Consider the following 12,599-nt stretch of genomic DNA (forward strand, 5'->3'; position numbering starts at 1 on the left):
GTGACTAGTCCCTGGATCTTCCTCCTGGGGTGTTTCTTCATTGTTCTGCTCCGGCTGTTCTATGGTAGGAACCTTAACTGGTTCTGTCAATTCCTGGGCAACTTCTTTTTCTGCCCCTACTTCCTCTGGAATTTCCTCCGGTGCCTTAGGAATAGATTGTTCCTGTTCAGTATCTCTTATCTCTTCTTCATCATGAACAGGCAGATTTCCTTCTTCTGCCTCTTTTGCATGTGGTTTTTTAGATGCATTTTCCTCTTGGGGTTTGTCGTGGAGGTCTGTTGGACTGGAAGGTTGGCCATACTCACCCATATTGGCCAAAACTGCGGCCAATTCATCTTCTCCCACTGGGTCCTGTGGTGGGCTACCTTCCTGCTGTCCCATTTCCCCCTCCTGCTTGGATTGTTCAGCTTCTGCCTCAGAATGCTCAGCTTCTTCCTCATTTTCTTCTTCGGATTGCTCGGCCTCCTCTTCAGATTGCTCGGCCTCTTCTTTCTCTTCTCCTTCAGATTGCTCTGCTTCTTCTTCTGGCCGTGAGGATTGCTCATCCTCAATTTCTACTGGCTGGCTGGTGCTTTCCTGGAGCTTTTCCATCCTTCCTCGTATCTGAGCTAACCGGACCGATTTCCTACATTTCTCTAGCTGTTCAGGTGTACCGGTGGCATGCTTACGCTTTGCCTATTCCTGGCGTGTTTCTAAACGTTCGGATGTACTAGTGACATGTTTTTGTTTTACTAATTCTCTGCGTTTTTCTGGACGCTCTGGTGTGCTGGTAGTATGCTTACTTTTTTGGGATGGTGCTGTCACCCCTCCCTCAATCATTGCAACTAGCTCTTCCCAGTTGCTTTGCTGCTGGGTGAGGCTATGACTAACAATTAATCGAATTAACCCCTGGTGACTGACAACTGACTCTACATGCTGTGCCTTTTTTAAGCTTCGTGCAACGTCATGAAGTAACGAATTCAAAAGTGCAGACAGATTTACAGAGAATTTCTGTTTTAAAACATCTAAGAGTTTAAGATGTCATGGTCTTACCATGTCTTTTCTACCCTCACAGGTGATGTAGCTTTGCACGGTTCTTACTAATTCTGCCCAGGGCTCTCCTAGCGTTGCTGGAAGAACTCCCTTCCCTTTAATCGTCAAGCTCTGGCCTTCGTCCTGGAAGATTTCTCTAATCTTCTATAGTCTCTCCTTTTTTAGCGTCCATACAGGTCCGGTGGCTGGTAGTCCCGAGACTTCTACAATTATATCATCGGTGACTTCTATCTGTCTCCCCCTTACTATGGAGTAATCCTCCTACAGATTCTGCAGGAATTCAATCGCCACTGTTTCGTTAGACTCCTGTAAGCGGTTGAGATAAGTCAGCCACCCTGCTCTTTCCAGGATTTCCCAGGCAGCAGGGGAGACTGTCAACACCTGCGGTTCCTTTCGAATCGCTCTTCCTCCCATGGTTTCACTGTAGATTCTCAATGGAACAGCAACTATTTGTGCTGTTTGAAACACAGAGAGGGTAATAGTCACAAGATTTTGAAAAGAACAGAGTATGCAACAGAAATGGATTATGAACAACAACTTGTGTAACAAAAATAGAAATATCATGTCGTTAAGCCATGCCATACCCTAGTACACAACTTTTCCCGAATAGTGAGCTGACACGTAATCCATGGAATAATGAGGTTAACCTCCCCCCTCGCAATGTGATAGGCTGTCCCAACCGTCAAATAAAGGACCAGCACCCGATCTGCAACAGAGTCATAAAGGAACAGCGTATGAAAATATGCCATGTTTAGAAAAACAATGAATTACCGAAATCGAGGTGTAAAGTTGGATCGTGTATTACGTAAGAGGCTGCTGTGATATGATGCGAGGCTGGGGGGATAGGACGTCTGTCGTACTTGCCAAATCTCAAGTGGTCATTGTCACTTACTTTGCCATGATTGGTGGTAATAAATTTTCATGCGATATATAAGTTGGGAAATGATATATGATTAGTTCCTAGGATATAAGAAACAAAAGAGTATTAGTATCTTACCTATTGGTGTAACCAATGTGACTTCAATACCATTAACAGTGCTCTGCTGCCGACAAGTGTCCATAACCTTGGCAGAGTTGTTTATTTCACCCCTGGAACCATGATCCTTTATGTGTATATTAAGGAGTGTAATGTCAAAGTGTAGGCCATTATGCTGGCTTGGTAACTAGTTAGCCATAATGCCATTCACGAGGAAGGAGCGAAAAGTGGGCAGGCCGACTCGTGATGAGACCTCCTGTTCCAAGGTTTGTTTATTTGATATACCTTTTGGACCATATCCTTGGTGTGGTGGCCATAGTGGGAATGCCACTTCATTTCCATCCTCATGATCATGGTAGGCTGGCTCTTGATGAGACCCCCTATCCTGCATTTGACAACTTATAATTCATGTTTACTTTTTTTCTTTTTCATAAAGTACTTTTCCTTATTTATACACAAAGGGTGGTTCAACACTCCTTAAGAGTAGGAATGGTGGAAGAAGTCTTATCATCTCAATAGGAAGATATAAACCCTTTGCTCTTATTCCTAAACAATAATCAAAGAGGATTAAAGGGATTGTCATGATAAAGATAACCAATCAAAGCAAAATTAGTAAGACAATGACAACAAAAGATGATGAATAAGTGTGTCCTTCCTTTTGTCCTCTTACCAATACAGAGCCTTATAAAGATAGTGATTTATGATTTGCGGATTTCAGTATGTTGTGATTTTGTATTCATTGCATAAGTGCATAGCTATATCTTAAAGACTTAAAAGAACAAGAGCAATAAGCATCCTCAATTTAGATTAGCAAAAGGAATAAGCTGTTTCACAAGGAGAGAAAAAGTATGCTAGTGGTGTTCCTTTTGGAAAGAGGAACCACAAAAGACCACAGATCGCAAAAATGCAAATGCCGTTCCTTTGAAAAAGGAACAACAGAACACACCAATGCCATTCCTTTGAAAAAGGAACAACTAAAAAAAAAAAATGCTATTCCCTTGGAAAAGGGCAGCAAAACACTCGAAATGCCGTTCCTTTGAAAAAGGAACAGCAGCTACCAACCTTTGAAAAAGGAACAACAAAAGACGCAAAAAATGTCGTTCCTTTGGAAAAGGAACAACAGAAACAAAAAATATGATGTTCCTTTGGAAAAGGAACAGCAAACACACAGCAGTGCCGTTCCTTTTGAAAAAGGAACAGAAAAAATCGAAACGATGTTCCTTTAGAAAAGGAACAGCAGAACAAGCAAATGCCATTCCTTTGAAAAAGGAATAGCACAAAATCAAGAATGTTGTTCCTTTTGAAAAGGAACAGCAGAAAATCAAGAACGATGTTCCTTTTGAAAAGGAACAGCAGAAAATCAAGAATGTTGTTCCTTTAGAAAAGGAACAACAGAAAATCAAGAATGATGTTCCTTTAGAAAAGGAACAACAGAAAATCAAGAATGTTGTTCCTTTAGAAAAGGAACAACAGAAACACACAAATGCCATCCTTTTGGAAAAGGAACGGAAAAAATCGAAATGCTGTTCTTTTGAAAAAAAAGGAACAACAAAAATGACAGGAAAACATTAGTTCAAACATATGTACAAAAACGACTCAAAGAAAAGAACTTATATACAAATTGTAAAAAGAAATGAATTCCTTAATGAATTACAGGTGAGGAAGACTTCTCTTCCTCTCCCAAAATCTCCATATTAGTGTCTCGGCGTAGCTGCTGGCAGAAGGATTCCCGAGTGAGTGGTTTGTGATAGAGACGAACTTTGTGGCCATTTAATTTGAAGGCATATCCAGAACCGTCAATGGTGATTAGAGTAAGAGTTCCATTGTCATCTACCTTCTGGATTTTGTATGGTCCCAACCAACGAGTCTGGAGTTTCCTAGGGAAGTCCTGAAACCTAGAGTCGTACAACAGAGCCCAGTCTCCCTCATGGAAGACTTTGTTTTTAATGAGCGCATCATGCCATTTAGCTCACTACTGTTGAATCAGTGCTATATTTTGAATTGCAAAGAGCCTAATTTCGTCCAACTCATTGATCTACTGTAGTCAATTAATCTGTGCCTCGCTTAGATCTAAGCCAACTTCCTGTGATGTTCGTAATGTTTCGATTTCGAATTCTATGGGAAAAATGGGTTGTTTTCCAAACACTAATTGATAAGGTGAGTAACCAGTGGTGCTTCTCCATGTTGTTTTATAGGCCCAGAGTGCTTCAGGTAGTCTGGCAGCCCAATCACACCTATGTGACGCAATGGTTTTCGTTAAGATTGATTCTATTACCTTATTGCTGCTTTCTACCTGTCCATTCGCCTGTGGGTGGTATGGGGTAGTGATTTTATGCTGAACGTGATAATTGTTGAGTGTTGCAGCTAATCTATTCCCAGCAAATTGTGGTCCTCCGTCTGTAATTATTTCCCTTGGAAGGCCATAACATACAAATAGATGGAACAGGAACTGTATGACAGAGTCCTCTGTGGCTCTTGGCAATGCTTCTGCTTCAACCCATTTGGTGACATATTCTGTTGCCACCAAGATATATGTTTTCTGATTTGATGATGGGTTGATAGGTCCAACGAAATCAAGAGCCCATCGCTCGAATGGTTCAATGACTAACTGTGGTTTCAGAGGCATCTCGTCAGATTGACCAGGACGTCCTGCTCGCTGGCAGCTGTCACAGGCTTGGACAAATTTCTTTGCATCTCTGAAAATCGTGGGCCAATAATATCCTGTCTGCAGTACTTTATGTCCAGTTCTGCGCTCAGCGAAGTGTCCACCACATGGTCCATCATGACAGGCTTTTAGGATGTCAAATATTTCATCTTCTCGAACACATCTCCTGATATGCATGTCTGCCCCTGTGTGAAACAAATAGCCCCCAATCCACGAGAATCGAGCACTCTTCTGAACAATCTGTTTGCGCTCATTAGGGGTTAGGTGTTTTGGTAGTTTACCTACTGCGAGGTAATTGGCAACATCAGCATACCAGGGTGTTTGAACGGCAACAACAAACAGATGTTCGTCCGGAAATTGATCTTCAACTGCTGCTGCATCGATTGGCTTTGGCATTCTTGAGAGAAAATTGGCTACAGGGTTTTCTTTGCCAGGCCGATCCTTGATTGTGATATCAAATTCCTGCAATAAAATCAACCATCTAGTTATTCTGGCATTTGTGACAGGCTTATTTGCTAAATATTTTATGGCAGAATGATCTGTATACAAGATAACAGGATATCCTGTAATATAATGTCTAAACTTATTGACAACATGTATTACAGCTAGGAATTCTTTTTCAGTAACAGTGTAATTTAATTCAGCAGGGGATAAATTTTTGCTGATGTAATAGATAGCATATGGTTTTTTATCCTCTTCCTACCCAAGGACTGCGCCAATGGCTGTATCTGAGGCATCAGATGATATCTGGAATGGCAAATCCCAGTTTGGTCCTCGAAGGACTGGGGCTGTGGATACAAGCTTCTTTAAATCCTTGAAAGCACGCTCACATTTTTCTGTCCAAAGAAAATCAACGTTACCAATTAGTGCATATAAAGGTGCAGCAATGTGCGAATAATGTTCTATAAATCGTCTATAATAACCAGAAAATCCAAGAAAGCTGCGTACCTCTCTTTGAGTAGTAGGAGTGGGAATAAGCAAAAGTATTTGGATTTTGGCCTGGTCTACCTGAATGCCGGCTGCTGAAACATAGTGTCCTAGGATAAGTCCTTCAGTCATCATCATGTAACATTTTTCGTGGCTTAAGCAAAGCCTGGCAGCGATGCAGTGTTGTAGGACTTTTTCTAGGGTGTCTAGTGCTGGATCAAAATCATCTCCATATGGTGTAAATTCATCCATGTATACTTCAAGTCCATCATTTATTAAATCTGCAAAAATACTAAGGATAGCCCTTTGGAATGTGGCAGGAGCGTTACATAAGCTAAAAGGTAGAACTCGATAGGCAAATGTTCCCCAAGGACAAGTAAAAGTAGTTTTGTCCTGGTCTTCAAGGGCAATCTGAATCTGATTGTATCCACTGAAGCCATCCAGGAAAGAAAAGAATTTATTTCCTGCTAAAGTATCTAATACTTGGTCTATGAATGGGAGAGGAAAGTGATCTTTTTGTGTTGCTTTATTTAGTTCCCTGTAATCCACACAGATTCTCCATTTCCCATTCTTTTTTGGTACCATCACAAGCGGAGAGACCCCTTTACTATCGGAGATAGGATAGATAAAATTGACATCTAAAAGTTTCTGAAGTTCAACTTTTACCACATCTTTTAGATAAGGGTTAAGTCTCCTTTGAGGTTGACGAACAGGTCTGGCATCCTTTTCTATGTAAATGTGGTGTGTACATAATTGGGGATCAATTCCTTTCATATCAGGGTAATCCCGTGCGAATGCTTCTTGATATTTTCTTGACAAATGGATGAGCTTCGTTTCTTGTTCAGGTGTGAGGTTGGCATTAATGTTTAAGGTTTTTCCCAGTTCAATTTCCACAATTTTACTATTTGCAACAGAAGTAACGGGTAATGTTTGATCATGTGTATCTTTCAGAGGATCTTCTTCTAATTCATTATCAAATGCTGCTTCTATCATGTGACACTATGTGCAGGATCCGGATTCAGTTTGAATAATGAAGTTATTAATGGCATCATCTTCTGTTTGGTCTTTAAAATCAAGTGCCTCTTGTATAGTTAATGGAGATCTAATGTTATCAGTAAGGTATGATACAGGGTGCTTGTTAGTTTTAATTATTGTGACACTTGGCTGCGCTGGAGGATATAGAACTAAATTCTTGATATTTGGTCCTTTGGTTATGGTCATATTTCCTTGCCGGCAGCCAATGTAAGCATCGGCAGTGGCAAGCCAAGGTCTACCTAGAATTAGCGAGTGTCCATCAAGTCAGGTTTTTGGATTAATTATCAAGAAATCGGTTGGATATTCCCAAGAATCTACAGAGACCATGACATCATGTAGAGTACCCTCTGGTCTAACCACAGATCGGTCAGCCAATTCTAACAAAGTGGAGGCGGGTTCTACAGATGTAATGCCGAGCTTTTGGCAAGTAGCGGTTGTTAAAATATTAATTGCAGCTCCTAGATCAACTAAGGCATTAGACAGGGTCTGACCATAAATTTGAACAGTTACAATTGGATTTCCTGGGTCTTCATATTTAATGGGTGTTTCTTTCCCTAATAGTAAATCAGATAAGGTGCCGACTACTTGGACTCTTGGATTATTTGTTATATTCCTCCTTGGTTTCTTTATGCACAATTCTTTGATAGTTTTTGCATATATATGAATGTCTTGAATGGCTTGGAGGAATGGGATTTTTATTTATAGATTTTGTAATTCTTCCAGAATGTCGAAGTCAGGATATTGTAAAGGTCGAGGTATGACTAATCATTCTGGGAACGGAGGAGAGGATGTGGTTGCTTGATTATGAGTCTGCTGCTTATTCACATCCTCTTGTTGCAACAGATGTTCTCTTGGTAACCAATCTTCAATATGAACTGTTTTATCTCCCTCAGTTTCAATAATACATCCAGATTGTAACTGAAGATCATTACACTCCCTCAGGTCGGGTCCTATTTCTGGTGATTCTATGATTTGGAGAGATTGGACCGATCTATTATTTGGATTGGGGTTGGGCTGGGAGTTGCGGTCTCAGATTAGACTGGGGATTTTGTTGTAAGGCTGGCAGTGTAGGTTGAGGGAGTGGAATAGTTCCTACTGGCTGATGCATCGGTCTCTGCCAGTTTGTCTGCGAGGCTGAACTTTGTGAAGTAGGGGGATTCCATTGTGGAGGATATGGGCTACTTTTCCAATATGGTGGAGTGTAAGGGAAATTCGGCTGACCAGATTGGCTTGCCTGATTCAGCCACGGGTTTGAAGAAGGAAACGACTGTGGTGACTAGTGTGAAAATGGGGGTTGGGACTAACTTTGCCACATACTATATTGTTGAGCATTATACTGTGGAGGCTGAAAAGAAGAAGTTGGGTCTGGAAACATACCAGATTGTCTTGGCTGCCACTGGCGGCGCTGGTTGATCAAGTACACCGATTCTGGTTCTTCTTCCGCTTCCTTATATACCGCTTTCAATCCAGGAAGTGAGGGGCAGCTCTCCGTAAGGTGATCTTTTGTACAGATGGCGCATGTTTGGATTGTATCCAGTGGACATTCCTTGTGACTATGCTTTTTCCTACATCGGGGACAGAAGATCGCCAAATTCTGTTCTGCCTCCATTTGCTTCTGTTTAGCCTACATAATATCAAGTTGTGTAGTTAGTGTCCCCAGAATATCAGTTTTAAAATTTTCCAATAAATTTCAAATTTCTACACGTGTTACTCCTTCTGTTGATATTTTGTTATCTCTTACAAACCAATCATGTTCTATCGGTTTTACTCTTGTGCTACGTCTCGAACTCCTGATACATAAATCAATGATGTCAGCAAAATTCTCTTGATAAATATCCCCTTTTCCCATGATGTTTAATGTTTCAATCCATTGTTCCTTCATGCCCCTTATTAATGTAGTTTTTAACACATTATCACGTAAAGGTAGTGATGCATAAGGAGATCTTTGTAGTTGTACTGAAAACGTTCCACATACTCCTCTAATGTTTCATTCGGTTTGGCTACCATTTGGAATATTTCGTCCTTTAATTCTCTAGACCTGCAATAATCCTGATATTTTTTTAAGAAAGATTATTTCATTTGATCCCAATTGTTTATGACCCCACCACCTAATCCCATAAACAATATTAAAGCAACCCCTTTTAATGTAGAGGGAAATAATTTCAATTTCTGGGGATCGGTGGTGTAATCATATCCCCTGCACAACACATCAAATTCGAATAAAAATGCATCTGGATCTTCCGATGTGAGACTGTGAAATGTAGGGATATGTTGAAGAGGGATTTCTTTCATGGGCGCATTTGCTGCAGAATCCACTATAGGGTATTGTAATGTAGAGGTTTGAGTGTTTGGCTGATTCTGAGCCATAGGATTGAATATATGCCAGTAACCTTCTGGGATATCTAGGAGGGTATTCCTAGGTTGAGAGGGAATGGCTTTGACAGGGATATTTTTAATAGCACTTCCTTTATCTGGGATAATGAGAATACCTGATGTCTGAGGAGATTGGGTTCCTTCAACAATGATTTTTGTAGCGCTCCCCTTATCTGGGCTATTTAATGGCTGATTTGTTCCGATAGGAGATCTTAGTTCCTCGGTTTCCCCTGTTTCTCCTTCTCCTTCACAAAGATTGCTGAAATTCCCTTCCTGCAATAGTTCTGGAGTAGAATTTTCAATTTCTTGAAAGCCCTGCTCTTTAGTTTGACTATGCACCTCAGAAAAGGCTACAGATGGTGATCCTGTGGCCTAAAGGGAACTAGTAGGCTGTTTAGAAATGATTTTCCTGAGTCCTACTGATGGCTGAGATTCTGTTTTCTTATAGATTTTGTCTATGAAGGTCGTTCGGCCAAGGGTCACTAGCCCCTTAGCTTTTTCAGGTTTGGGTGGAGGTTTGATATTTTTTTTCTGGTTTTTTCTGCTTACGCATGCACTCAAATGAACTACTAAATTCTATTCAAACAAAGCAATAGAAAATCTGTTAGGAAAGCGAACAGTGGAGCAGGGCTTTTACATGCTCCATACGCAGGTTCTTACCTTCCGTTTTTAAGATCCAACTCTTCCCTAGTAGGTTCGTACACTACTCTGAAAAAAAGACAAATGGCTACACTCTTTCCCCGGCAACGGCGCCAAAATGTAGAGCTATAAAAATGGTCTCTTTCACCTCTAATTACCTCACATTAACATATCAATCCAGGAGCGTTGTGTTATTTCAAAGAGTGTCTCAGTCTGAGGCTATCATTTGTCAGAGTAATGCTAGTAGTACAGCGTTCAAAAATACAAGAGTAAACGGATGCTTGTCTATAACTAAGTTACTTCAAAAGAATAAATCACACGCTCAGAAAACTAGGCAACTTATCAGTCAAGGGTTCGGTAGCGATAACCCATCCCTTTGGAAACTGATGGAAAGGAAATTAGAGAACAGACCACGGGTCTGGGAGCTAGACAGTAAATGCTGAGGCTCACTACAGTCGTAGATCGTTTCTCACACCAAAACAACAAATGCTAGTAAATGGAACGACAGATAGAAAAATCGAATAGCAAATAAGAAATCGAACAGCAAATCTAGAATGGAACAACAATTCTGAAATGGAACAGCAATTCTTAAAAGGAACAACAGTTAAACAACTAAGTCTTGTGAGCGGTAATCAAACTTAATCTATTAACTCAAATGCATTAATCGTAATCAAACAACAATATTTCACTCTTAAGGCAGATCAAGCAGCACACACTAATAGAACATCGCTAATTACTGATAAGTTATGGAACAATGCTTGGAAATCATATACGCACACAACACGCTTGAATAGTAATCTGATCTAGCATCAATCTTAAAAGGAATATGACTGTGTTTCAAAATAGAACAACATTACTTCTGAATCCAACAATCGTAAAGAACGCAGAATTCTGTAACATGAATGTACAACACAAAAGCTCTGTAACGAAAAAATATTCGGTTAAGACTAATAATATTCATTCAACTCTGAAAGGAACAGTAACATAATGCAAAGTCAATACAACAGTTCTGTCTGTAGAAATCTTAATGAATTAATCTTAATAGAGCATGTGATGTAAACTTATAAAGCATATCAGATTACCAAATAACAACGATAAGCAAATCACGCAGAAATCAAATCGTAGTAATACAGAAGCAAGTGTCCTCTGGGGCCGGGCCCTTAGCCTCCAAGGGTACACCGCTTTAGGTTAATCCAGACGCAGAGATAAAATAATCACCAAGTTTGTATTAATGCATGAAACAAAAGTACAATGAACCAGTTCTTATCGAGACTCGATGATCAAAGTTTTGATCTTAACAGAAATTACATAAAAGCATAATCATCCCCCTAAGCTAACAGTGTTGTCCCTTTATATAAGGGTGACGGCGGAGATGTCTAAGTAACAAGATAGATAAAGCAGCGATCCCTCAGGATCAAAGATCCTGAGGGATTCGCCAAACCGTTAATTCTTAATCATCTCTTTTCTCCTGCGCCGAGCTGGTGTCTTCTCCTCCTTTTCAGGGCCAATTTGCTTTGATCTGCTTAGCCTTGTTTGCACTCGGTCTCCCGTCAAAGGGACAACAGTTACCTTGTCCTTGTCTTTTTCTTTGGAACAGCAACTCCTCGTTTTCACCCCTTCCTGCACGAGAGAATGACAATTATTAGCGGTTAAGTCTTGCATATTAATCTCACATGTTTTGTTATAATTCTTTATTGTTTTCCAAGTTCATGATGCAAAAAGGTTTACAAGTTCTACTGAAAAGCCACTGAAATGATCATCAAAAACATACCTTTTTAGTACTCCACAGTTAGTTTTGGATGCCAAAAAACAAAAAAAATGAAAACAGAAAACAACCAAAATGTGAAATTTTTACCTAGCTCACACCACTACATTCCAACAGGAAGTGGGATATCTGGATCACCAGTGTAATCCATTCCTGCATATGGAAAGTCCTCAATCATGATAATCTGACGTTCCAACCATCCAAAGAATTTAGGAGTATATCTCACAGTTGGGCCATCACCAGCTCTGTGGTGTGCCATAAACATAACCAAGTTCAGCATATGAGGATCTCACAGTCCTCTTGCATCTATGGATACCTATGTGGCAAGAAGTGGGATCCTCTCTAGAGCGAATGAGATCACAATGGCACCATACCCAAAGTTTTTGAGTTTGCGAGTTTTCACTCTAGTTAGTTTCCCTTTGAGATTGGTAATAATCCCTTCACACCAATTGAGTATGGTAGACTGCAAGCACTTTACAGAAATAAGAATTTGAGCCTTGGTGAGTAAATGAAGTGTTGCAATGCCACACACTCGTGCAATGGTAAAAGAAATAGTCCTGAAAGGGAGACTGTCAATGGTTTTGATGTCAATTCATCTTTCTTTGAGATCGACCCCTGGAAAATAATGTTACAGTAGGTAAGTGGAAATTGTTTTGCCACCTCATATTTTTCGATACAAAGAAAAGTCAAATCCACGGCATGATAGTCCAGTCAAGAAATGTATGTCATATGCATCTATGATGAGTCTATGGTTTCCAATCTGAAAGAACTCTTCGTGGACATTCCATGTTCTCACCATCGATGCTAGAAAAATCTAATCGAGCCTTCATGTATAGCATCACTAAAAATTTGTATAAACCACAATCTCTCAAAGCTTGTAGTGTTTATGAATGATTCAAATCTGCTACATCTTGATCTTAGTGTTCTCTCTCTGTCCACTCCATTTTTAAAATCAAAACCTTGCAAATAAACATGCAGGATCATTAGAAAAAATTGTGTTAATTTTTGCAAAGCAATTTGGGTGTTTTATCTAAGTTTTTCAAATCCCTCGACATTGTTCATGATCGTCTTTTACAAATAGTGTAGATTTGTGTGGTTCTAGCCTGGAAAACAAAACAAATCTTGATTTTTAGTGTAAAAAATCACGTCGGTGTGTGCAGACCTGATGAGGAGCGACTGCGCACACC

The sequence above is a fragment of the Pinus tabuliformis genome, chromosome 1_2 (assembly GCF_031772625.1).
Source record: "Pinus tabuliformis cultivar Carrire ecotype Pingquan chromosome 1_2, CPIR1, whole genome shotgun sequence".
Classification (NCBI taxonomy): domain Eukaryota; kingdom Viridiplantae; phylum Streptophyta; class Pinopsida; order Pinales; family Pinaceae; genus Pinus; species Pinus tabuliformis.